The 27,792-nt window shown below is 45.8% G+C and overlaps 1 pseudogene; it reads left to right on the forward strand.

Moving 5' to 3' along the window:
- Positions 1-5,824: 5,824 nt before the first annotated feature.
- Positions 5,825-27,705, forward strand: LOC132572262 (zinc finger protein RFP-like; annotated as a pseudogene).
- Positions 27,706-27,792: the final 87 nt, after the last annotated feature.

Genomic DNA, 27,792 nt, shown 5'->3' on the forward strand with positions numbered 1-27,792 from the left:
GGGGGTGTGGAGATCTAGAAAAGTGACTATTTTTTTCATCCATCCAGCCGATCTAGAGTGTTGAAGAATTCTTGATATTGTAAGGTACCGTAATTGAGATCTGCAAAAGTTTTCACTTGTATCTTTGGATTTTCTGGATCAATGACTAAAGTATTGATATCCAGCACATATCAATCCTTATAAGTTTGGTATCTGTTGGAAAATAAAGCCTGGCTGGCTACACCCACTTTTAATGTACTAACGGTCAGACTGCAGGCTCTCTTTGGTGGATTCAAATAACTTGCTTGGTTCCAATTTACTTTTTTGGGGAAAGTGAGATTGAGTGTGGGTAGACATGAAGATCAGAGGCCTTTAAGAACAAAATTTGAGTGGCACCTTTAAGAACCAACCAAGTTTTATTCTGGGCATCAGCTTTTGTGTGCATGTACACTGTTTCATTTAGATTGCACACACACTTATTTTATCTGACATGAGCCCTTTTTTTGCTATTAATCGTTGATCTTATTTATTGTTTTGCTGCTGTTGGTTTTATGATGTGAGGTCAAGAAGACAGTGGTTGGGAAGGGAAATCTTAAATGCAGTTTACCTGTTTTGTTTCCACATTCAAAGTATTTTTGTCTTATACAATAAATTCTTTTGTATTCTTTTTCGCGTGGCAAACAGAAACTGGTTTTTAGAGGATCTTGTTTGCAGCACAAAAGGCGGAGTGAGTTGCAGCCCTGGGGCAGACAGTGTGAAATCTGACCAAAGCCCCGCGGAGAAGAGGAGAGTGAGAGCAGCGTAAGGCTAGTGGGAAATCAGTCTTACTATCTGACCCCTTCATGTTATCCTTTAAATGATACATCTTTACTTCCAGCTGGAAACTTTTGCCACTTTGCTGGCCTTGGATAGTACTAGGAGGATACTTAGTTATTCTAGCCTGGGATTGCCCCCCAGAATTGATGGAAAGTTATCCCAGCAAAAAACCCCATAGGTGCCCATAGTGAAAGCAACCCCTCTTACCAGCTGCTATGCCCTGAGAGCCAGAGGATGTGGGTGAGTGCCACTGGCCAAACATTTGCCCACCACAGTCAATGATGGCACTTAGCAGCTTATATAAAGGCATGCAGCTTATATAAAGGCACATGGACCAGTCCCATGACTGTGGGACTTAGCTGCTGGTACCATGGCAGTGGCTCACGCATGCTTGGATAATGGGAGTACCAGGTAGGAGTACAACTCACCAACAGGGCAGATAGGTGGGAGAAGCAGCCACAGAGGGTCCATGAATGATACACTTTTGCAACCCCAAGCACTCAGTTTTCTTCTGCAGGCATGGCAACTTGGAGCAGCCATGAAGAAGATACTGGATTTATACCCTGCCCTTCACTTAGAGTCTCAGAGCAGCTTACAATATTCTTTCCCTTATCTGTGAGCGAGAGCCCCCTATGTTTACTAATATACGGACATCGTGATCACTAGTCTGGTTGCCAGGGTACCTGGAGTTCGACTCACACACATCTGCTCTAAAATGTGGGTTTCACCCACCATTTCCTGAGAGACTTACGTGGATATTAAAAACAGCTGGACTCCCTATCCTTGAAGTAAAGAGGAGCTGCCAGCCGCTCCATGCGAGCACAATCTCAGCCACCGCAGTGGAAGAAGCCTTACTGCCATGAGCTGTCCAGATAAGCGGTTTTTCAGCCTGGTGTCATGCAAGCCAGGTTCCAAGGCTATCATCACCAGCAACCATCTTGTTCTCCAGACACCATGAGGGAGAGATGAGAGGATCACATTCTCGACAGCTGCTTCAACATCTGCATAAGGCAATCACGCTTATCTTAGGCGTGGATCTTGATGGACTGTCCAAGCTTTTGTCAAACGGAACTCCAGACAAAGGATGGTGCCAGCCAGAGGAGTAAGAAGAGGAAGACCAGTTTTAATCTGGAGCTAGAGCTATTGTGTAGATCGGGTGTCACCTTAGGTATCAATTTGGCCCTCTATTGTCACTTTTAGATAAGTTTGTATAGCTTGTTTTAATCCCCTCCGCCCATGCCTCGCCTAAAACTGTCACTTTGGAGCCTCCCCTTTTTCTGAGGTAATGTACCAAGTGGTACAGCATCATGCCCCATCTGACCTCATGTCATAAACCCCTGGACCTCCTACTTCCTAAGGGTTCAAGGTAGTCCTTATACCCTCTGACCCAAAGTCTCACAGGTGTGCATCTGACAGTACCCCTACCCTGATGTTTAGATACACCCCCGATGCCTGATCAGTTGAGGGTCCCTCCCCCAATTCCCTTATTCGTTGCCATCGGAGCCTTCCTCGAAGACTACGATCAATAATTATCACCCTGTTTGTTCATCCTTGTGTTGCCTCTGTATATTTCTCTGTTTTCTTAGGACTGTATGTGTGCTGTTTGCATCTATTACCTTGTATGTGTGTTCTGTATTTTTCTAAAAGTATAATTATTTTACTGAATTACTGTCCCTTGTCAATTTAGTGAGAGTTTCTGGAAGTAGTATCCTGTATACGTAGATTCTGAATCCCGTTGAGCCATAGTTGCCCACCTGTTAATTCCCCAACCTCCATTTGAGGGCAGTTTGGCTTACATCCCCTCCCCACAACAGACATCTTGTAAAGTAGGTGCGGGCTATTTTGAAAACTGCTCTTGAGAGAACAGTGACTGATCCAAGACCACCCAGCAGCTGCATGTGAAGGAGTTCGGAATCAAACCCAGTTCTCCCAGATTAGAGTCTGTGCTCTTAACCACTTCATCAAACTGGATCTCCACAACACAAGCATGCTACTCAACAACACAGCCAGGGCTTTTTTTGAGCAGGAACACAGATCTGGTTGGCTTGGTGTCAGGGGAGGTGGCCTAATATGCAAATGAGTTCCTGCTAGGCTTTTTCAGGAAAACCTCCTTAGGATGGCATTGTGAAGCAGCTGAACAGAAGAATGTCTAAAAAGGAAAAAGCAGTGTGTGTGTGTGTGTGTGGGATAGTTCTATCACTGCCAGATCTTCTGACTAATTCATCAAACTCCAAGTAGTGCTGCCAAATTAAAACAAATAAGAGCTTTTTTTTTTCCCTTTCAACGAAACATATCTTTGCTGTGTACTTGCAGATGGGATTGTTTCTGTGGGAAAGGGTAGAATTGACAATTCAATATGTATGGTTAGAATTATTAAAGTGAATTATATTAGATTAGATAGATTAGATTAGATAATTTTATTTATATCCCGCCCTCCCCGCCGGGGCAGGCTCAGGGCGGCTAACAGTAACAGTAACATTCCATTGTATAAAAACAAGGTTACATTCAACATTAAAATTCTAATAGATTTAAAATTAATTACAGTTATAAAAGTGCTAATGCTATTGCTATTTGTTCTTTATTATGATGGCGGTATCATTAGTACTTAATTTTCTACATCATCGAAAGCCAGTCGGAAGAGGAAAGTCTTGCAGGCCCTGCGGAATTGTTCAAGATCCCGCAGGGCCCGCATTTCCTCTGGAAGTTGGTTCCATAAGCTCGGGGCCACAGAGGAGAAGGCCCGATTGCGGGTGCATTGCAACTTCACCTCTCTTGGTCCGGGGATAGTCAGCAAGTTTTTTCCAGCTGACCTCAGTGCTCTCTGGGGTTCATATAGGGAGAGACGGTCCCTGAGGTAGACAGGTCCTCGACCATATAGGGCTTTAAAGGTAATGACCAGCACTTTGTAACGAACCCGGTATATAACTGGCAGCCAGTGCAGCTCGCGCAGCCCAGGCTGTATGTGCTCCCATTTAGGGAGCCCCAACAGTAGCCTGGCCGCTGCGTTCTGCACCAGCTGCAGCTTCCGGGTTCGGTACAGAGGCAGCCCCATGTAGAGGGCATTACAGTAATCCAGTCTCGAGGTGACCGTTGCGTGAAGTACCGTTGCCAGATCTTGGCGCTCTAGGAAGGGAGCCAACTGCCTTGCCCGCCTCAGGTGGAAGAAGGCTGACTTGGCAGTGGCTGCAATCTGGGCCTCCATTGATAATGAAGGCTCCAGTAAAACTCCCAGACTCCTAACCCGGTGCGCCGCTTTCAGCGGCGCCCCGTCGAAGACCGGAAGAGGTGTTTCCCCTTCCCGGGCGCCCCGACCCAGACAAAGGACTTCTGTCTTCGCTGGGTTCAATTTCAGCCCGCTCCTCCTCAACCACATTGCCATATCCTGCAGGGCCCGGTCTAGATTCTCAGGGACGCAGTCAGGCCGGCCGTCCATTAGCAGATAGAGTTGGGTGTCATCTGCATATTGATGGCACCCAAGTCCGTATCTCCTGGCAATCTGGGCAAGAGGGCGCATGTAGATATTGAATAATATTGGTGAGAGAACTGCCCCCTGAGGCACTCCACAGTCCAGTGTGCGCCTCCGGGACCGCTCGCCACCAATTGCCACCCTTTGTCCCCGATCCTCCCTATATGGGGATAGTGGGGCTCCAAAGCACAGTTCAGCATTTCAGACTTATTCCAGACTCCAACCAGAAATAGGGACAGACCTTCTCCCCGTAGAAAGAGACTGAACGGAAAGCAAAGATCAAGTCACCTGTGTCACCATCAAAAAATTCTACGTTACCATTCTCATAGTCGAGGGATACCAGGATCTTCCTGGGTTCCTGTTTCAAAGTCAAAGGGGTTGGCTCAGGGGAAGTAAAAGCAGAGAGTTGGTGAGGGGAGAATAAGCTAACCTTCAACTTCCTCACAGCCCAGATCATCTCACTAGGATAGAGGCTGATCTTTCCTTTGCTTGTGACAGATTCCTTGGTAGCAGCACGGAAGGCGACAGGACATAGAAACATCTACAGGAAGCGAGCTTTGCCGCATATATGGAGTTGTGTGGACTTTTTCACCCTTAGACGGCTTCCGTGATTGCATTTTGTAACCAGCTGCTATCCTTGGAGCATTATTGTATGTTTAAATGTTGTTAAGTCTTTGTCACTAAAATATATGTTTGTACACACTTTGGTGGGATAATAAGTATATTTCAGGTGTTGATTGTATTGTCCCCTGGAGAAAATGACTGCTTTGAAGGCTGGTCTCTATGGTGATATACTTTGCTGAGGCACCTCCATTCCCCAAACCCCACCTTCTCCTGGATCCATCCCAAAGTCTCCAGGTATTTTCCAACACGGACCTGGGCAATACTAGGAGGCAAACTTGCCTGCTCAATCCAGTGCTTCCCCCCCTTCCCCACATACTCTGGCATTGTATTGGGGATGTCCCTGCCCTTCTGGGAATGCCCCCTGAACTTCCCTGCTGGCAAGGAGGAAGGACTTGGCAACCCTATGTGGATTCATTAGAAATACCTTGTTAAAAAAACAATTAAGCAATATTGCTTCAGTATATTAAAGATTCACAAGCATCCGTTGCAAACCAATGGATAAACTACTTCTTAAAGATACAGTGAGTCATACATTCTGTTCTGGAGCCACATACCTAGTACTCTTTGGCGGATTGTAATATAGCTCTGCTACTATTGTATCTACTAGAACTGATCTCTGTTGCCTGAAAATTAGTTGTAATTCTGGGAGATTTCCAGCCACCACCTATAAGTTGGTAACCCTACCTAACACAACCAAATATTATTGGTGTTCAAATAAATTGCACGGAGGGTAGGAAAGGGTAGGGTTCATGCAACTTGGTTAAGTCCAGTTCTTTTCTTCTAAAGGAGACTTAATCAACATCCTTTCTTTTTGTCGCTGGGGTTCAGTACTGATTTGAACTCACTGTAGCTTTAAACTACACTGAGGATTACATTTTATCAGAGACTGGAAAACACCCAGTCAGCACATGAGATCAGAGAAACGAAACTAAGGCTTTACAAAGACAGGAGCCATGGCAGAAGACAGTCCAGTCCAGGGACTGTGTGAGGAAACAACCTGTTCTATTTGTCTGGACTATTTCAAAGAGCCGGTGATCATAGACTGCGGGCACAATTTCTGCCTCGCTTGCCTCACCCGGTGCTGGGAGGAAAACAGAGCCCCTTCCTGCCCTCAATGCAGACAACCTGTTCAGCAGAAGACCTTCAGGCCAAACCGACAACTGGCAAGCATTGTGGAAATAGCTAAGAAATTCAGCCTTCATAAACCAAAGGGGCAGAAACACTGGAGCCAGTGTGTGAGCGACATCAGGAACCTCTGAAACTCTTCTGCCAAAATGATCAGACTCCCATTTGCGTGGTGTGTGACAAAGCGAAAGAGCACAGAGGACATAAGGTGATTCCTAAGGAAGAGGCCTTTGAAGAGTATAAGGTAGGAAGTTGACGTGAATAAGGGTGAAGGGATTAATTTTGGCTCCTTCTTGGAGAGTTCTTTGCAGACTCATTCTTGTAAAATATTCTTCTGTGCATTAAAAGATAAACTGAGAGGTTGGACCAGTGACAGCATTACATGCAATTCATTAACAGCACTTTTAGCCTGCTGTTCTTCCCACTGGATTTTAAAGTGGCTTACAAAAATACCAAAGTACAACTGTGTGAACAAACAGAAGAAACCGCACCTTAATTTGGCACTGGATCCACTGTGCAAGCTCCTGTGAAGCCACAGGCTGTAAACCAAAGGCCAAACTTTTATTCCTGCTTAGTGGAAGGAAACGGATCTTAAGTGGATCAGGACCTGACCTGAACCTGCCTTGAAATCTCATCAAATAAATAATAAAAGTGGCTGGCAGACATGTTCCCAGAATCCCCTTCACTTGTTCCCAGTTCTCTTAGGACATGGTAGGTGGGTGAAAAGCATATCTATGTGGCTGGATGTATTCAGAATATTTACATGCACTTCTGCTGGACCAGGCAAAAAGTGCCTTTTCTTGTCCTCTCCAGGCTGTTTTGGCTCCTTCTCTTTGGCACTGAAAGGTCCTGATCCGGAGTCAGTAGATGGAAAGGGCCATGGTGTGTGCCTGGCCCAAGCGGAAACAAAATCATTCAACTTCCTTTTTGCTTTCTCCATGTCACAGGGCTTCCAGCTCTGGGTTGGGAAATACCTCGAGATTTTGGGGTAGTGAAACCTGAGAAGGGTGGGTTTGGAAATGGGAGGGACTTCAGTGGGGGTATAATACCATAGGGTCCACCTTCCAAAGTGGCCGTTTTCTCAAGGTGAATCTATTTCTGTGGCCTAGAGATCAGTTATAATCCCAGGAGATTTCCAGTCACCACCTGGAGGTTGGCACCTCTGCTCCAAGTGCAATGTCCTAAACTTCTTGAACTGTATGGCCACAGTACTAAGTATGGTTACCTGAATTGCCCTAAAAATAGGAGTTTGGGAAATTTAGCGTGGTGGGCAATCAGGTCACAGCGAGATCTTGAGAACCTATATATACAGAAGGTGTCTGCTTTGAAATAGGGTTGCCAAGTCCAATTCAAGAAATATCTGGGGACTTTGGGGTGGAGCCAAGATCAAGGCTGTGACAAGCATAATTGAACTCCAAAGGGAGTTCTGGCCATCACATTTAAAGGGACGGCTCATCTTTTCAATTCCTTCCTTCCATAGGAAATAATGAAGGATAGGGGCACCTTCTTTTGGGGCTCATAGAATTGGACCCCCTGGTCCAATCTTTTTAAAACTTGGGGGGTATTTTGGGGAGAGGCACTAGATGTTATACTGAAAATTTGGTGCCTCTAGCCCAAAAAACAGCGCCCCCAGAGCCCCAGATACCCGCAGATCAATTCTCCATGATTTTCTATGGGAATAAATCTCCATAGGGAATAATAGAGTTCCCAGCAGACATTTCCCTTCCCTCCTCCTGCTTTCCGACGACCCTGAAGCGGGGGGAGGGTCTCCAAACCGGGGGATCCCCTGCCCCCACCTGGGGATTGGCAATGCTATTTGAAAATCACCCAATAACGAGGAGATTTGGTCTAATAATAAAAGGGGTTTTATTATAAAATACAAGCAAACATAAAAGGGTATAAAATCATACAACATTAGGCTTCCCAACCCCCCCGCCCTGGCGGGGGACCCCTGAATTTGCGGCCTCCTCCCCCGCTCTCCAAAAATCCGGAAGGGGGGGAACAGTGCTTCCCCCTTACAGCGCCCGGCCACCGCTGCCGCCGCAGCAACACCAGCGCCGCCACCACCAGCGCCGCCGGCCCGGGCACAGGCAGCAGCTGCCGCCTGCCGCTGTCATCGCCGCCGCTGCAGCCCGAGCTACAGGCTGCCTGAGGAGAGTGGCAGAGGGTCTCCTCTCCCTCCGTCCCACCAGGCCCCGGCGAAGGAAGAGGCTGGCCGGCGGCGGCCAAGGCCCACCAACCTCAACTTGCGGCAGTGGGAGCAGCGCAGAGCCTCGTCCCCCCCCCACTCAGAAGCCCACCACTGAGTGGCCAGGCAGGAGGCGGCGCCGACGCGCGAGGAGAGGAGAGGAGAAGAGAAGCGGGGAGGGGAGAGGAGGGGGCGCTGGCCGGACGCCTGCCTGGGCTGCCCGGCCTTTGTTTCCCGGCGCCTCTATTTATTTATTTATTTATTTATTTATTTATTTATTCGGGATTTGTATCCCGCCCTTCCCACGAGTGGCTCAGGGCGGCTTCCAACAATAACAATTTAACAATTTAAATATAAACAATTAAATACTTCACATTTAAACATTAAAACCAATACATTTCAATTCATAAAAACAATGCAGCTTAAAACCAATAACATATCATTTTATATAAACAGATGGCAGGCCAGTTACATCAGGTTCCATCCCGGCTAGGTGTAGGCTAGCCGGAAGAGGGTCGTCTTACAGGCCCTGCGGAATTGAGCCAAGTCCCGCAGGGCCCTCACCTCTTCCGGCAGCTGATTCCACCAAGTGGGGGCCATAACGGAGAAAGCCCTATCTTGAGTGACTTTCAGGCGGGCTTCTTTTGGCCCGGGGATAGAGAGGAGATTTTGTGTTCCTGACCTCAGTGCTCTCTGGGGAACGTATGGGGAGAGACGGTCCTCTCCCAGCAGCCTCCTCTGACCTTCCCTCTCCCTTGGAGGGCGCTGGGGAGGGAGGGAGCAGGGAAGGCCCCCACCAGAGATCTGGAGGGGGACTGGGGGGAACATGGAGTCCTGCAGCGGCACCTCTCTGCTTCCTCTTTTTCCCGGGCTGGAAGAAGAATTTGGCTTGTGCACCTTTGCAGCAGCAGGAGGACAGGTGAGCCCAGGAATTCTTCAAATCGGTTTGGGGGAAGAGGCGAGGGGACGTTTGCACGGGAGTGGAAGAGGAAGAGATGGCCAGAGGAAGCACCCAGAGAGACCCTCCCTCTCCCCGGAATTTTTGGATGGGCATGTGAGTAAAGTAGCTGGAGAGTGTGGAGTCTTCATAGGAAACCATCCCAATTGCATTGCTGCATAAAGGCTAAGAGATATATAAGCTAGCAATCCAGGGTCTAGGACAGAAAGCAAGCGTTTATTCCAGCAAATTGTGATTTTAGCGCTTGCTAGGGTTGTCAATCCCCAGGTTAGGGCAGGGGATCCCCCAGTTTGGAGGCCCTCTTCCCGCTTCAGGGTCGTCAGAAAGCGGGGGGAGGGGAGGGAAATGTCTGCTGGGAACTCTATTATTCCCTATGGAGATTTATTCCCATAGAAAATAATGGGGAATTGATCCGTGGGTATCTGGGGCTTTGGGGGGGGCTGTTTTTTGAGGTAGAGGCACCAAATTTTCAGTACAGCATCTAGTGCCTCTCCCGAAAATATCCCCCAAGTTTCAAAACGATTGGACCAGGGGGTCCAATTCTATGAGCCCCAAAAGAAGGTGCTCCTATCCTTCATTATTTCCTATGGAAGGAAGGCATTGAAAAGGTGTGCGGTCCCTTTTTAAGTGATGGCCAGAACTCCCTTTGGAGTTCAATTATGCTTGTCACAGCCTTAATCTTGGCTCCACCCCTAATGTCTCCTGGCCCCACCCCCAAAGTCTCCTGGCTCCACCTCCAAAGTCCCCAGATATTTCTTAAATTGGACGTGGCAACCCTATAAGAAAGGCATTTAAAAGGTGTGCTGTCCCTTTAACTGTGATGGCCAGAACTCCCTTTGGAGTTCAATTGTGCTTGTCACACCCTTGCTCCTGGCTCCACCCCCAAAGTCTCCTGGCTCCACCCCCAAAGTCCCCAGATATTTCTTGAATTGGACTTGGCAACCCTATACAACATACATACAGGCCTAAGAAAATAGGGTTGAAATGGACAGGGGTAAACACGAGGGTAGACAAACAAGATATACTACCTGGTTCAGATGTCCTTACAACAAGAAGATATGGACGTGCATGGCCATGTGCCACGTCTGGTGCTCCTAACTTAGAGTAGGGAGGGAGGAACACTCTAGTTACATGTTGCTCAGGCAGAGAGAGAGAGAGAGAGAGAGAGAGAGATGAAACCTTCTCTCCTGTTATAATATTTTTGGAAAGGGGAGAGGTCCTCCCAAAAAAGGGGCTGGCTTGTTTGTGGGCAGTGTTTAATCTATTCTGGGTACCTGATTGGGTGGCGAGCTCAAGCCAATGAGCAGACCTGACTCTGGTCACCTGAATGGATCTTCAGGTAACAATGGGACAGGGGAAGGCTCCACAGTGGCAGTTTGGGCAAGGCATGGGTGAAGGTATGGGTGGAGGTATGGGTGGAGGTGATTAAACAAACTATCCAAACTTATCTAAAAAGTGACAATAGGGGGTCAAATTGGTACCTAAGGTGACACCCAATCTACACAAAGAACTCTGACTCTGGGTGAAGCTGGTCTTCTTCTTCTTGCTCTTTTGGCTAGCACCGTCCTTTGTCTAAAGTTCCGTTTGACAAAGACTTGGGTGGTCTGGCAGGATCTACGCCTAAGCTAAGCGTGATTGCCTTATGTAGATGTTTGAAACAGCTGTTGAGTATGTGAGCCTCTTGCTTCTCTGTCATGGAGTCTGGCAGTTCAGGAAAATGGTTGCTAATGTTGTTAGCCTACCAACATGGCTGTCATGGACAAGGCTGGAAACTGCTTGCCTGTTCCTGACGGCATGACTTCTTACACTACAACGGCCGAGATGGTGCACGCACGGAGCGGCTGGGAACCCATCTGTATTCCTGGCTAGCACTCTTCCGGAGACATAGAGTGCTGTTGTAACACTGAGGCTGTTAGTATTCATATAAGTTTCTTAGAAAATGATAGGTAAAACCCACGTTTCACAGCAGATGTGTGTGAGTTGAAACTCCATGTACCCTGGCAACCAAACCAGTGATCAGAATGTCCATATAGATGAAAAATAGGGGGCTCTCCATCACAGTATGATGCTGTTCTAACCAGATTTAAATTTCCTTTATAACGAGTCCCAGATGATCTGGACCTAGGCTTCCCAATTCCCCAGTCCCAGTGGGGTGGAGGGGGGATCCTTGGTTTTTCAGGCTCCCTCACCTCCACAGCCATCTTGTGCCTTTAGATCTCTGCAGGTTTAGAAGCCTGCAAACACCTTGTGTTTTAAAATGTTTGTGTATGCCTTTAAATTTGAGCAGGAAGTGAAAGCTGCATTGGGAGGGGCCAGCAACAGAGCCACATGTGTGTGTGTGTGTGTGTGTGTGTGTGTGTGTGAGAGAGAGAGAGAGAGAGAGAGAGAGAGAGAGAGAGAGAGAGAGAGATAATGCAGTCCCTCTGCTTGCTTTGCTTTCAGATGTCTTTGTATAGGAACCAGAGCCAGTAAGTGTATGTGTGTGTGTGTGAAAGAGAGTGAGAGCACAGTCTCTCTGCTTGTTTTGGATTAGTTTCAGATTTCTTTGCATAGGAACCTATTTATGGGATGGAGGAAAACTCCACCTCTCTCTTCTTTTGCCTATGTTAGTCTGAAGAAGTTGGCTGGAAATTCAGCAGCTCCTATGTGTAAAGCTGCAATGAGATCACAAAAGTGTGTGCTTGCAAACTCTGTTTATTTTGGCTGCTTTGTTAGTGTGTGTTCACTTTCATTTACTGGAATTGCAGTTGCTGAGAGACAAGGAAATGAAGACTATTCAGGGGAATTGCATTGCTGTATTTTTATCTATTTTAGGGAATGGGAAAGTCTCCTGCCTCCACCCCCAAAGTCCCCAGGTATTTTCTGAGCTGGACTTGGCAACCTTATCTGGACCTCAAAGGAGTGCAGTAGTAAAGGAAAATGATGAATAGTCATTGTGGAATTATTGTAAGGGGAGATTTTTGGACAGAGAGCCAGGATGAATGAAAGCCCCCGCAACTGTGCCTCACAAGATATCCTCTGTTACTGGAGCTTTACTTAGGCATTGGCCTTCCCATTTTTGTGTGTGTATTATGCTGTTCTTACTAATTTGTTGCCTTTACAGGTTAGAGGCCAGGTCTATCTAGAGTTTCTGAAGGAAGAAAGAGAAGCAATTTCATCTTCACAACAGAGTGGGGAGGCCGAAAGCCAGTACCTTCTGGTAGGTACATTTTTAAGAGGTTGTTTATATACCTTTATTGGGTAGTGAGGAGTTCAGGAAGAAGGTAGGTATATAAACATTTTAAATACTTTAGTGTTGTTTTAAGTTCTTGATTAGGACTCTAGAGAAGTAGCCTAGAAATATCCTAAACCAGAGGTGGTGAACTCATTTGTTATGTCACTTTGTAGGGCCAGACCATGCGTGCCATAAAATGTAACATGAGGTACCAGAGATACAAACTTTATAAAGGTGATTTCAGATGCTGAATGGCAGTAGCTGGTGAATGACAATAGCAGGCTTGATTGGATTAGGTGTGATATGCAGAGGGGTAGTGGGCATGAAGATACCAGCATTGGTAATGAGACAGGAAACCCAGGTCTCAATTCCATCCAGGAGGATTCAGTCCAGGAGGATGCAAAGAATAAATGGACATAAGTCTGACATTAGAAGCCACAACATTCAGTTGCTGACCTAAGAGTAGCAGTGCTCTTATAAAGGAATTTCAAAGGGATATTAGAAAGAGAGACTGCTGAATTGCAAATGATAATGAAACTTATGACAATGGATCGTCCTTGACTGAACTGAGAGCTAGTTTTCCTGTCTCATTACCATTGCGTGCTATTATCATTTAGCATCCGAAATTACTGCAGTTTCCAAGATATAAGGACCAATCTAGATGTTCTAATTCCTAATCAGGGTCTTTTTGAAAGAAAAGAAATCCAGATAGGAATAGAAAAATCCAGTCTTTTTTTTTTTTAACTTTTCAGAATAAGCCAAAATAATTTCCTCAGTGTAAATTGTGCTTGTCAGAAGAATCCATCCACTATCCCTCCCTCTGAAGAAGTGTGCTTGTACACAAAAGCTTGTTCCTGGAATAAAATGTTGTTGGTCTTAAAGCTGCCACAGGACTACAACTTTGTTCTCTTTGACCAGTTTTGCACTAGACCATTAATCCTGGTTTAGCCCTGTCCCCAAACTGACATTCTACACTAGAATCATAGAATGAGAGAAACCAACTCTATGATTCTATGATTTTAGTGCAGAATGTCAGTTTGGGGACAGGGCTAAACCAGGATTAAAGGTCTAGTGTGAAATTGCTCTCTCTCTCCTCTCCTGCTCCCTTCCTCCACAAAAGAGGAGGAGCAGCTGCAGAGAAGGAAACAGAACCTCTGTGCGAGTGACGGGGGGGTGGTGGTGGTGGAGGGTGGGGGCTTGTCTTTGTATATCTCCCTCAGGAGACAGCCACTAAGGGAGCTGTGTGTGAGAGAGAGAAGAGAGAGAGGGGGAAGGGAGATAAGAGGCAGGAAGCAAAAAGCCACTGAGGGAGCTGGGAAAAAACCAAGCTATGGTGTAGCAGCAGCCCTGGGAAAGGAAGCAGGAGAAAGTAGTTGCTCATGGGCCTGATCTCAGATGTGTGACACCCCTGCCCTGAACTGTTATGTATGGTGTCAAAATGGTATAAAAGAAGAAAATGAATAATCAGTGATAGAAACAGGAATGAAGCAAACTGAAAACTAACATCAACTTCTGCTATGAAAAACAGACACAATAATGTCTCTATCAGCTTATCCCTGATTTCATCCTCTGCTGCTGCATCTATTTGCAGTAACACTTAAGTTGGGCTTCAAGGAACAGAGGATTGGACAGCAGAGATCATAAGTGATTTGCTCTTTCCTCTTTAGGTTGAGCACTCCCAGGGCTTTTTTTGTAGCAGGAACTCCTTCGCATATTAGGCCACACACTCCTGATGTAGCCAATCCTCCAAGAGCTTACAGGGCTCTTAGTACAGGGCCTACTGTAAGCTCCATGAGGATTGGCTACATCAGGGGTGTGTGGCCTAATATGCAAAGTAGTTCCTGCTATAAAAAAAGCCCTGAGCACTCCATTTGGCTTTCAGTGTCCGTGTGGCAGATGGAACACAGGAACATAAGAGGAGCCATGTTGAATCAGGTCAATGGCCGTTCCAGTGTCACACAGTTGCCCCAAACTAGGTGCCATCAGGAGGTTCACCCGTGGGGACAGAACTCCAGAAGCCCTCTCACTGTAGCCCCCACCCCCCAAGCACCCAGGAGACACAGCACCACTGCATGATTTAGTTTAGATTATTCATTTAGTTTAGTGCTCCATCCCTACCATGTTGCTAACAGCCACTGATGGACCTCTGCTCCAGATGTTTATCTAGTCCCCTCTTTGCTTGCAGTCATCACTACTTCCTGCCACTACCCTATGGAGATAGAGAAGGTCTTTCTAGATGCCTTTTTGGTGGCAAGATTTCATACTTTATCCAGAGCAGCTTAGTGATCTTTTGACAGGACACTGAACTGACTAAATGCTGAAGCTAAAGTATTTTGTCACTGGCTGGAGAAGTGTCTGCCCTTCTCCCTTGACCCACATACTTTCTTATTGCAGGAGCAGACTGAGAGAGAAAGGCAGAAAATTATGGCTGAGTTTAAACAACTTCACCAGTTTCTGGAAGCTCAAGAGCGCCACCTGCTGGCTAAACTAAAAGACCTGGATGATAAGATTAAGACCGAGAAGAATGCCCACATCGTCAAACTTGCTGAGGAAATGTGTACTGTAGACTTCCTTATCAAAGAAATGGAGGAGAAACAGAAACAGTCAGCAAGTGAATTCTTGCAGGTGGGTGTTACCTGAGGCAGTCCAGGCAGTCTCCTATGTAAGGGTTGTTCGTTGACATACCAGGAGGGCTGGCCCTAGACTATCCAGCACCCTAGGCAAGGCTAACTTCTGGTCCTCCCCCCACAATAACCAATTTCCAAAAAGAGATAAATTGTGGGGAAAATGAAAAGTCATGTGGGGAGTGCCCAATTCGGTGCCCCCAAAAGGCCGGCACCCTAGGAAATCACCTAGTTTGCCTAGAGGCAGGGCCGGCCCCGCATACCAATTAGTTCTGTGTGGCAACTGGATCCTTCAAGGTCTATAAGAGGAGCAAGGATCACAATTTTTAAAGACTGTAATTCTAAAGATGAGAAAGTATAAACTTGGTAATCTTTTAAGTATAAGGTCCCTGAGACGAGAAGCGTCCTTGACATTGCTTGGGCAGATCAGAACACCATAGATTCCCTGTACAATTAAGGTTAAGCTTATGATAACCTGAGTTCGATCCCCGGCGGAAACTGGATTTTCAGGTAGCTGGCTCCAGGTTGACTCAGCCTTCCATCCTTCCGAGGTCGGTAAAATGAGTACCCAGCTTGCTGGGGGGAAAGTGTAGATGACTGGGGAAGGCAATGGCAAACCACCCCGTAAAAAAGTCTGCCGTGAAAACGTTGTGAAAGCAACGTCACCTCAGAGTCGGAAACGACTGGTGCTTGCACAGGGGACCTTTCCTTTCCTATGATAAGTATTAGTATAAATATATAGTTCCTGTGTAAGGATTTCTGATTCTTTGGGTAGTAACGAAAAAGAAGCAGAGTCTTGGATCCTTCACTGCATTTTGGGTCTATCCTGTGTGTTTTCTGGCCATCTGTTCTCAAATGATATGGTGGATCTATCCTGCTTAGAAACTGCCAGGCCTTCTCTCCTCTTACATGTGGCACAAAAAATTAAGTGACTAGATAGTACAAGAACTTCTACAGTTGTTAAGCTGCATAAAACCAGAACAGAAATCTATAATTAAAAAAGAAAGCTCAAAATCGGCCACTGGCTTCGGGATGATGATGGGAACTGAAGTGCTAAAAATTAAGGGAATTCGAACATTCTGGCATAGGTTATTCCTCTGCTTCCATTCCAAATACCAAAGGTTTAGAGCCAGTTTGGGGTAGTGGTTAAGTGCGTGGACTCTTATCTGGGAGAACCGGGTTTGATTTCCCACTCCTCCACTTGCACCCTCTGGATGGCCTTGGGTCAGCCATAGCTTTTGTAGGAGTTGTCCTTGAAAGGGCAGCTGCTGTGAGAGCTCTCTCAGCCCCACCTACCTCACAGGGTGTCTGTTGTGGGGGAGGGGGAGGTAAAGGAGATTGTAAGCTGCTCTGAGACTCTGAGATTCAGAGTATAGGGCGGGATATAAATCCAATATCTTCTTCTTCTATTTGCCAGAAGCTTGGAAGGGCAGAGGTGGAGAGGGTAGACAATACTGGGTTAAATGTAACAAATCATTTGACTTGTTGGGAGCACAGAAGCTTTATGAACTATCCCCAGTCCTCCACATTTCCTGGTTAAGGGAAACTGCTGTTCAAACAAATTACCAAGATGGTCTGATTCCAATGGTAACAATAGAAAGAGATTCTACTAACAAAAATAGCGGTATGCCTTACAAGACATATTCATGTAGGGACATTTAACTTATTGTGAACAGACTAACTTCAAAAAGTTTAATGTGCTACAGCTGCTCTAAGCCCAGGTAAGAGAGAAGAAGAAATGTCCCATCTTAAGGGTGTGCAATCAGTATAAAATGAGCTAAATAAGTACCTGAAAAATACCTTATCAGTATTTTGGGAGTATTCAGTGGAATACAGATTAGAGAATCTGATTTGGGCTACCAATATAGCTAACCCTGAATAAAAGCTGAAAAAAATCAGCTTTTATTTGGGCTCAGCTATACCTAATAGTGAGCTGCAAGAGATACCAGCCCCAGCTGAGGCAGCATGGAGCTCTTAGCTCTTGCAGTCCCAGCTGATCCTCTTAGGTCTGTGTGCAACGAGAGACCTCTGTACCACATACCTATCCCTTTAAATGGCTTTTGCAAGCTGTGCTGTGCATGAGTCAGCTCTGAAGTGGAGAATTCACCCATCTTTTCCCTTGCTTTGGAAATAATGGAGGATGGAGCAACTTCTTTTGCGGCCCATAGAATTGGAACCTCTTGTCCCATCTTTTTGAAAATTGGAGGGGTTTTTGAGGAGAGGTGCCAGCAGCTATGCTGCTAATTTGGTACCTCTACCTCAAAAAAACAGCCCACACAGAGCCTCAGATACCCCTGGATCAATTGTCCATTATATCCAATGGAGACAATCCCATGGGGTATAATGGAGCTGAATAAATTTGGGTTTCATGAATATTTTCTGTATCCCAGTACCATACAGATTTAGGAATATTGGGAAATACAGATATTTTAGCATCTAATTGACCCAATTTTTTTAAAGAAGTTTTTTTTCCCTTGTGCATCCCTAGTCCCATATAAGATGAAATGGAAGGCAAGCAAGGGCTAAAGAGGTTCAAGATCTAACTGATGAGAGGGTGGGGCCAACTGCCAAGTTCTCCCCGAGTGAGAGAATTCTCTTAACCCTTTCCCTCACAGATCCTCTTGCATCCAGAGTTGCACAATCCAACAGAAAATACTCTCTCTGTTAAGAAATAAAGGGGGTTAAAATCCCCCCCCCCACTATCAGACTAGTATGGTGCAGTGGTTACTCTGACTAGGATTGAGGAGACCCAGGTTCAAACTTCCACTTTGCCATGGAAGCTTTCTGGGTGACCTTGGGCCGGTCACACCTTCTCAGCATGTTGTTTTGGGGATAAAATACAGGAGAGAGAACAATGTAAGCTGTTTTGCATACCTGAGCCTGTATGGGATAGGGTGGAATTACAAACGGGATGATCACTCCTGATGTTGCTTCATCAGGTATTGATGCAGCTGTTTTTGCAGGTGGCTAACTTACTCATTCAGCATTCAAACTATTGTTAATTATTGCGAAGACAGCAAGTTACAGGGCTGGTAAGTGGAGCAAGGGGGAACACCTGCAGTATCAAATATAAAACCAAAACAAAATATATATTCAGTAAAAATGAACCAGATTCCCAATTTGAAATACTGGAGCTTTGCTAAGATTAGAGAAGCCATACCAGTTTATACTAGCTGAAGGCATGTAGCTGGAGTATATCCTTGGTGCATGAGTATGTACATCAGTGCTGTTTCTTTCTCTTTTCCTTCTAGGACCTCGGAGACATTTCACAATGGTAGGTAGCTTTGTTAACCACATAAGTATGGGCTTTCACGGGCCAGTTCTGCACTAGACCTTTCATCCTCGTTCAGCCCTGTCCCCAGACTGACATTCTACACTTGAATCATGGAATCACAGAAACCAATTCTAGGAGTTTATGATTCTTTGATTCTAGTGTAGGACATCAGTTTGGGGACAGGGCTGAACCAAGATTAAAGGTCTAAGGCAAGGTGGGAAAACTATAGTGTCAAATAAGAGAACAAGAGAATTAGCTGTGATTTCTCTGTATTTGGTGGGAGTTCGCACTACTAACTTAGCAACAGCAATAGCTGGCTCAGCAGATAAATACATACTGATGCATACTGATGTTACGCTGGCCCTGATAAGGGGATTTTACTCTTAGGACTGAAACGGGAAGGTATACATTTTCAATATTATTATGTGCTGTATATGTAATTGTTGCTGACATTAAGCCAGATATGTTTGTGGCCTTCCAAAAATTGTGTCATTCATTTCCTTATTGAAACATTCCATTTTGGGTCCTATATTAACTGTTTATCGATTTATAAGTGTAACTGGGACCTCTTGAATTTGGCCTCTGAAGAAAGCCTCTGTAGGCTGACACATGTGAAGGCATATATGTATCTTTCGTGGGCATTTGTCACTTTGCTGATTTTATGAGGCTTCATTTAGGCCCCTACAAGGTTTTTATATATTTTTGTAATAAACACATGTACTTTTTCCCTATAACTATTGATGTTTTTAACCTTTGGCCCTGTAGAATTCTAAACTTCCTTTGGAGGTTTTTCCTTGGTTGATCTTCCCCTCTTTTTGTGATTTGGTTTTTCTTTTTTGCCATCTTCTGAACTTGGAGCAAGTGTCACTGGGTGTGTGTGTGTGTGGAAAGATACTCATGAATTTCCTGCATTGTGCAGGGTGTTGGACTAGATGACCCTGGAGGTCCCTTCCAACTCTATGATTCTATGCACAGGAGGGCAGAAGCACACTCTTCCCCACATATCTTTTTCCCAGGCAACTCAGAGCACCCTAAGGTTGCCAGGTCCCCAGAGCTGGTGTGTAGGAGTAGGCCAGGTAGGCAGCCACCTTTGGCACCACCTGGCCTATAGGGGTGAGGCTAGGCACCCCTCCCCCTGCCTTGCTGCTCTTGCCTTCCCAGGTCTGCCCAGGGCAGGGGTGGGGGCAGGGCCTAGGCGCCAGTAACTCTGGACCTGGCCCTGCAGATTCCTCCTGGCCTCCGGCAGTGAATGGAGGGGTAGGACTGCAGATCCAGGTTAGGAAACTTCTGGAGATTTGGGGTGGAGTCTAGGGGCCTCAGTGGGGTATAACACCACATAGTTCACCCTCCAAATCACCCATTTTCTCCAGGGGAACTGATCTTTGTAGTCTGGAGATTAGCTGTAATTCTGGAGGATCCCCAGGTCCCATCTGGAGGCTGACAGCCCTAGAGCACCCTGGGAAATGTAGTCCTTACAGAGCACCATGGGAAATGTAGTCCTGGCATATTCTTCCACTTCAGGCTGCACTGTCCACGGAGCATTAAGGCCAGTACCTCAGACATAAGCAAAATAGCTTCAAGGGCTCTGGGGATTGGGTGGAGTCTGAGAAATCTTCTGCCTTTTTTTTTTTTTTTGACTGGCTGGCTTTTCAGTTTTTTGCTTGGCTAGTGTGGCTAGGCTGGAGCTGTTGCAGATGTCACACAGTAATTGATAGCTAGTCCTGGAACGGAGTGGGGAAGAGGAGGAAAAATTAATAATATTTAACTGATAAATAATTATTCTATCTCCTCCTCTTCGTCCTCCTCTTCCTCTTAATTGAATCAGACATTTCAGCTCCATTTCTGCCTCCATTCTATTTTGTCAGCCTAGCTTAATCCAAGCTGTTAGGTTCCCTTCAGTTCAGAGAGCCAGTTTGGTGTAGTGGTTAAGTGCGTGGACTCTTATCTGGGAGAACCAGGTTTGATTCTCCACTCCTCCACTTGCACCTGCTGGAATGGCCCTGGGTTAGCCATAGGTCTGGCAGAGGTTGTCCTTGAAAGGGCAGCTGCTGTGAGAGTCCTCTCAGCCCCACCCACCTCACAGGGTGCCTGTTGAGGGGGAGGGAGATAAAGGAGATTGTGAGCCGCTCTGAGACTCTTGAGTGCAGGACGGAATATAAATCCAATGTCTTCTTCTTCTTCCCAATTTTTCACTTCAGATTCTCTGCTGAATTAAGACTAATGGATGGATAGGCAGCATGTAACTTTCTTTTGCTTCTTCCTAGGTGTAATAAAGGAAAATTTGTAAGTCCAGTAGCTTTTTCTCATGAATTAAAGCAACAAGTTGAGAACGTCTCTAAAATACATCCTTTTCTGGACACTACGATGAAAGAATTCAAAGGTAACAAAGTTAAATGTATGAACTTTAAAAATCAGGTTTAGAAAAACAGAGTTAATCCAGTCCTAGTGGTGTGTTTTAATTCAAATATTCTCCCAGGCTTAGGGTTGCCAGGTTGAGTTCATCTATAGATGTACCTGTTGTGTACTGCCTCTTTAAGAGGCTTTCCCAGTAGGCCTCAGAGCAAGCAGGAAGTAGGAGAGACTGTGCCTTTTTTCAGTCTTCTTACCATCAGCCTGCAAAAGAGCAGGGCATTGTATGAATCTGCAAAATTAGGCCAAGACAACCCTGTCCTAGAGCACTGTAGGGATGAGCACGGGGCGGGGCGGGGGGAAAAATCACCTCTGTTTAGATTTGGGGTTATTTGGGGTAAAAAATATTCAGAAATGCTGAATATCCCCAAATACCAGGTGCAGCCATGCAAGGTGGTTCAGGAGATATTCAGGATTCCTGAATATACAGCTTCATATACTATCCTAGGCATGTTCACAAATAATTTGCATTTTATTCATTTGTGCTTTCTTCCAGGTAAACGTGCATAGGACTGCAGTCTTACACAGGCCTCATTTTGGGCAGGAGCTCACAGGAGTGGAGCTCTGGAACCTCTATATTTTATTGTTCTTGTTCTTTCTTACTCCCCCCCTCCCCCCCAACCCCCCCCCCCTCTTGCTTCTGGGTTCCATTGTTCAAACCCCCTGTGAGAATTTTGCTGAACTCTTAAGATGTGACAAACTTTCTAGTATTTTCCCAACAAAAAAATGGGGAAATGATCAAAACATATAAAGCAGACAGATGGCCATTTAAGAGAAAGTAATTTGAAAAGTACGATGGGAGTAAGGTTTTATTATGACAATGATAATTCAAGAAGCATTTTAAGGTAGATGCTGAGCTGATATAATTTAGTACACCTGGTGATGTCAGGGGTGTGTGCATTTGCAAATAAGTTATGCAGATGAGTTGCGCTAATGAGCTCCGGCACCTCTTTTTCTACAAAATGACCCCTGGTCTTACAGTGCTCTTTTTTGTGCATATTTAAACTAAAGAAAAGTTAATACTCTAATACTCAGAGTATTGTTGCAAACCAATTCCTGAGCCCATGTTGTTCTTAAAAAAATTGGACTACAATGGCACAGTTCTAAGAATTCCAAAATGTCTGAAGTGATCCCTAGAACCCCTAAGTGTCAGTATTAATGTTTCTGTTCTTTCCCATTCTAGAGGTTGTGCTCACTGGACCTAAGGCCAGGGAAGGTAAATATCTATGATTGGGTGGAAAGATTTTACAAGCACGATTAGCATATTCCAATAGATTAGAGCAGGGGTGGCCAAACTGTAGCTCAGGAGCCGCATCTGGCTCTTCCACACATATTGTGTGGCTCTTGAAGCCTCCACCACCCTGCCAGACAGCTTGGAGAAGGCATTTGTCTCTTTAAGTCACTTCTCCAAGCCAAGCCAGCTGGCAGCTTCAAAAATGCACTCTCCTCCCTCCCCCATCTATTTGCCTGCCTTCCTTCCTTCCTTCCCTCCCTCCCTCCCTCTCTCCAACATCTGGCGTTCATGTCTTGTGGCTCTCAGACATCTGACATTTATTCTATATGGCTCTTTCAGTAAGCAGGTTTGGCCACCCCTGGATTAGAGCTATTGAGGAATTCATTCTGAAGACCATTTCCTCAAAATGTCTTTGTTTATGAAATAGATTGAACTTTAAATTCTGTTGTAATGACAATACTTGATTAACTTGCTGGAATGAAAGGTATCACAATTGCCTTTGCAGAAAGTATTTGAAGAATTTAAGGGTCACTTTACCCAGCTTGTTGGGGGGGAAAGTGTAAAAGACTGGGGAAGGCAATGGCAAACCATCCCGTAAAAAGTCTGCCGTGAAAATGTTGTGAAAGCAACCTCACCCCAGAGTCGGAAATGACTGGTGCTTGCACAGGGGACCTTCCCTTTCCTTATTTAAAACAATGGCAACAGCAATCTTAACAGGTCAAGCCAAGGGTCAAACCATAGACCCTTCCTTGTCCTGTCTAGGGCAAACCACCTTGTCCCCAGAATGAGCCATCCAACGTGTAGCTTGTATCAAGCCAGCCAGGCCCTAAACAACCCTCCCCTTTCAGAAGCTCCAATCTCCCTAAACGGTACAGTTCACAGGAAGGAGCCCTTCATGGAGAGGGGTCCCCATGTATACTGTATTCATAGCAGTGAGCTATCCAGTCAACTAACCGATCCAGACAGCCCACTTGCACGCCAAATGGGGATGTGCCATAGGTGCTCACCTTTTCAGTTTCATTGCCCCCAACTCTCTCCTGCCGAGTGACTGACCTATTTAAGCAGCACCGCCAAGCCAATTACTACAATCCACTGTCAAGCAGTACAAAGTAGGTGAAAACACCCCCCACCAAGGCCAATTGGGTGGGGGCGAAAAATTCCTATCCAGCCCCATGTAAACAAGGTGACCAGTCAAAGCCTGCACTGCAACAGAGCAGGTGGGAGGGCCTAGAGCAAAAAGCAACTATGCAGTTGGGGGCAGAGCTGGCTCTGATATAGCCCTGAGCTCCACCCCCTCCACAATCCCTGTATGACCATGAAGACTTGTCAGCCTTCCCATCCTTCCTGGGAGGCAAATGTGGCCCCACCGCCTTAGCCTCCAAGGGTGGCTCAGCCAGGAAGGGGCTGGATTCCCCCCCCCCCCGGTGCAATAAAAAGGCAGACACAGTATTTGGGTAACTAATGAGCCATTTTATTTAAAACAACTGCGATGGCAAGGGCAATCTTAACAGAATGGGTCAAGCCAAGGGTCAAACCAAGAGCCAGTTTGATGTAGTGGTTAAGTGCCTGGACCCTTATCTGGGAGAACCCGGTTTGATTCCCCACTCCTCCACTTGCACCTGCTGGAATGGCCTTGGGTCAGCCATAGCTCTCACAGAGTTGTCCTTGAAAGGGCAGATTCTGGGAAAGCTCTCTCAGCCCCACCCACCTCACAGGGTGTCTGTTGTGGGGGAGGAAGAAGATAAAGGAGATTGTGGGCCACTCTGAGATTCAGAGTGGATATAAATCCAATGTCGTCTTCTTTTTCTTAGACTCCTTCTTGTCCTGTTGAGGGTGAGCCACCCTGCCCCCAGCATGAGCCATCCATGGTATGGCTCATACCAGTCCACCCAGGCCTTAAACAACCCTCCCCTTCCAGAAGCTCCAATCTTCCTAAACCATAAAGTTCACAGGAAGAAATCCTTCGTGGAGAGGGGTCCCCATGTAGTCTGCATTCCCAATTGTGATCCATACAGCCCACTACTTGATCCTGACAGCCCACTTGCATCCCAAATGGGGATGTGCCACAGGTGCTCACCTTTTCAATTTCATTGCTCCTAACTCTCCCTGCCATCGCCAAGGCCAAGCCCCTGCTTAGAGGCACTACGAGATGGCCCAGTGCTGACTGCAGCCCTTGCTGTAAATATTCTATAAAGACCTTAAAGTCTTTTTAGACAGGTGAACACCATCTGCTCTATTCAGGTCATCAAATTCTGTCAAGGGAATGGAGCACGTAGTGCGGGCAAAGATTGACAAGGAGTGTGCGGGGGGCTGGGTTGTCAGCCCTTTTTCCACTCTACTGGTGCCTACTCTGCGTGTATCCCCACTGGGGGTGGTGCCCAAAAAGGCAGCCAGTGAGTTTCGCTTGGTTCACCACCTTTCCTACCCGTGGGGTGGATCGGTGAATGATGCCATTCTTGACCACCTTCGTTCAGTTAGATATACTTCCTTCAGTCAAGGTGGTCCAGCATTGTGGGGTGTGTGGCATATGCAAATGAGTTGTGCTAATGAGCTCCAGCGCCTCTTTTTCTACAAAATGATCTCTGCTTTGAAGCAATATTATTTTCATGCGTTATGGACTTACCTCTACTTTAAAGCAGTTTCCAAACTTTAGATGGCCAAGGAGCATCCTTCCAAGGCCATGTGAGCCTCAGCCCAGGAGAGGAGCCTGTTGGAGTGGGGGGTTAAGATGAGTAGCTTCAGCTCAGGCCCCCTGGGGCTGCAATCTAAGCTACACTTGCCTGGGAGTCAGCATGTGGAGCAGCAGCCAGGACAGTTTGCTTTTGGGGGATAAAAGCCTCCATTGGGTGGGCTGTAGTTGATTTTCTCTCTCCCATATGAAACTGCCCCATGCTTTCCCTGAGCTCACAGCTTGCACCTCACCCTTGGGGAGAGCAAGAAGTCCCCTGCACTGTCTGGCTGCTTCCTCGTTCACCCATAGCTGCTTCTGGACATCCCCTTGTTTTAACCTTATTTTAAATTTATTAAATATGTTTGCGATGTCACGTGTGACATCATGCTCCCCCAGTGCCCCTTATGAACTTTTAGACATTTTTTGAAAATTTTGTTTCCACAAGGTGGTTCCAGAACACAGTTCTACCATGTTCCTCAGGACAAAAAGCCCTGGCTGGGATCATTTGGAGCCTGTCCACCTTCCCCTGTAACCACAGGTATTTATTACTGCACTATTTTAGGCATGTTGATTCATAAATAATTTGCATTTTATTCAGTCAGGCTTTCTTTCAGGTAAGTGTGCATAGGATTGCAGTTTTACAGTGTACTTTTTTGTGAATGCTTAACCAAGAGATGTCCCATTGAATATAGTGGGGACTTACATCTGAGTAGACACTGCAGACATTGAGTTGCAAGCCACTTCCTGAGCTTGTGTTGGGCTGTCAAGAGCATCCTGTATCCTGACTCTGTCTTCTACTGAATTTACTACCTCTCTTAATTTAGTATGATCTTCAAATGTAATAAGCATTCCTTCTGTTCCTTCATCCAAATCATTTCTAACGATGTTGAACGAAACATATCCCAGGGACTGATCCTTGAAGCACTCGACTTGATGCTCCTCTCCAAAAGGATGAGGAACCATTAAGAAGCACTCTTTGGGTGCGATCTGTCAACCAGCTCCAGCTCCACATATCAGTAAGAGGATCCAAACCACATTTTACCAATTTGTCAACAAGAATATTATGTGGGACCTTACCAAAAGCCTTACTGAAATCAAGATAAACTATGTCTACAGCATTCCCCAGATTCAGCAAGGTAGTAACTTTCTCAAAAAAAGAGATGAGGTTTGTTTGACATGACTAGTTCTTGAGAAATCCATGCTGGTTCTTAGTAATTACAGCTGTCCTGTCTAAATGTTCAAGGACTGACTGATGATTTATTCTAAACTTTTCCAGGTATAGATGTTCACCAGACACTTCAGTAGTTACCTACAGCCTCCTCTTCCCTCTTCTTGAAGAGAGGGATAACATTTGCCCACCTCTAATCTTCTGGCACTTCACCTGTTCTCCAAGAATTTTCAAAGATAATGTCTGGAGCCTCAGAAATTATGTCTGCGAGTTCTTTTAGTATCCTTGCAGTTCATCTGGCCCCAAGGACTTAGTTTCATTTAAAGAAACTTGGTGTTTATGTACTACTCCTATGCTGATCCTAGGCTGCAACTACCTTCCCTCATCATGTGTTGTTTTTGTTATGTTGAGCACATGAAGTCTTGTTTTCTTTTAGAATTTGGTGGGGGTAATTAGAAGTACCAGGACAGGAAAGAGTGAGAGAAAATGGTAACTAGCAGTAGGGCCTTCTTCATAGTGGAATCTCCCGCCACCCCAAAGTTATGGTTAATTTAATTATTTTTGATACCATTGTAAAACTGGCAGAGTTCTAAGCATTCCAAAATGTCTGCAGTGATCCCTAGAGTCCCTGAGTATGAGTACTAATGTTTGCATTCTCATTTCCCCCCTAGGCAGTATGCTTGGTTTATTTGAAACCATAAAAGGTAAGCGGAGAGGACAGTTTCTCAATCTTAAATTGTATTCTAATGCACCCTTCTTAAGTTGTTGAGGATACTGCTGCGGGCACTTTCAAACTTTAAAACATTCTGACCCATTTTTCTCTTTTGCAGCAAATATCACTGACAGAGAAAACTGTACAGTTCCCACACTAGTTCTATCGGCAAATTGTTCACCTGATCACTTTTTATTTGGTGCCCAATGTCAGCACTCACGGTTGAATAATTTCTACCAAAATCCCAACCAGTTTACTTGTTGGTCCTACATTATGGGAGTTGAGAGAATAAATTCAGGGAGCTGTTCCTGGGTAATCAGTATAAAGGATGAAAAGGTGTGGGCTGTGGGGGTAGCCCTTGAGTGTTTCCGGAAAGGAAATATTTCCCAGTTGCCCCCTAAGCAAGGGATTTGGGCTGTGGGGAAGTCAAGTGGTAGGTGGTATGCATTCAATTCTCCTGGGACACAGCAGTTGGCACGCCAGTGGCCTAGCAATTGGACAGCTGCTCCCATCAGGGCTTCAAGTGGACGCCGACATCCATCAGGCCTGCAATTGGATTCCTGCATCTATCAAGTCCCCAACTGGATGCCTGTAGGCATCAGGCCTTGCAATGCTACAACCATTCGGGTCTCACTAAACCATGAACAAGGCTCAGTAACATTTTTTAATGCTGACAACGACCATGCCATCCATGCTTTTCACAATGTCTCTTTCTCTGGGCAGCCCGTCTCCTCCTGGCTCTTTGTGGGCAAGTGAAACAAGGCAGCTGTTCAGGATGTCTGCAAGATGTGGCAGCAGCATGACGCAAGGCAGTTTCTGCTCTTTTCCAATACTCCCTTCTCTCATGAGCTAGTTTTGGGAACAGCTGCACTCTGAATGATTTCTTTTGGGATGAAAAAGGCCCTGCTTAGTTTGCAGTGGTAGCTGTCCAGTCCCACCAACTATTCCAAGAGCCAAGAAGTGCACCAAAAATACTATAGTCTTAAGCAGGGGTTGTTTTGTAGGAAAAAAAGGTGCAGGAGCTCAGTAGCATAACTCATTTGCATATGCCACACTCCCTGATATCAGGGGGTGTGGCATATGCAAATAAGGTATGCTAACAAGACAAAGAGAAAGAAAGTTATAAGTTATGATAATGAGAGAATCAGAATGAAAGAAAGAAAGCATAGATGGACGGAGGAATGAATGAAGGAATGGAAAGGAAGAGGAAAGGTGGAGAGGAAACAGAAAGAAACAAAGAAAATAAGTAGGGAGGGAGGGGAAAGAGAAAGAAGATGGAGACAGAGGAAGAGAGAAGGAAGGGAGAGAGGGCAAAGGGAGAGAAAGAAGA

Source organism: Heteronotia binoei, chromosome 5 (genome assembly GCF_032191835.1).
Source record: "Heteronotia binoei isolate CCM8104 ecotype False Entrance Well chromosome 5, APGP_CSIRO_Hbin_v1, whole genome shotgun sequence".
NCBI lineage: Eukaryota > Metazoa > Chordata > Lepidosauria > Squamata > Gekkonidae > Heteronotia > Heteronotia binoei.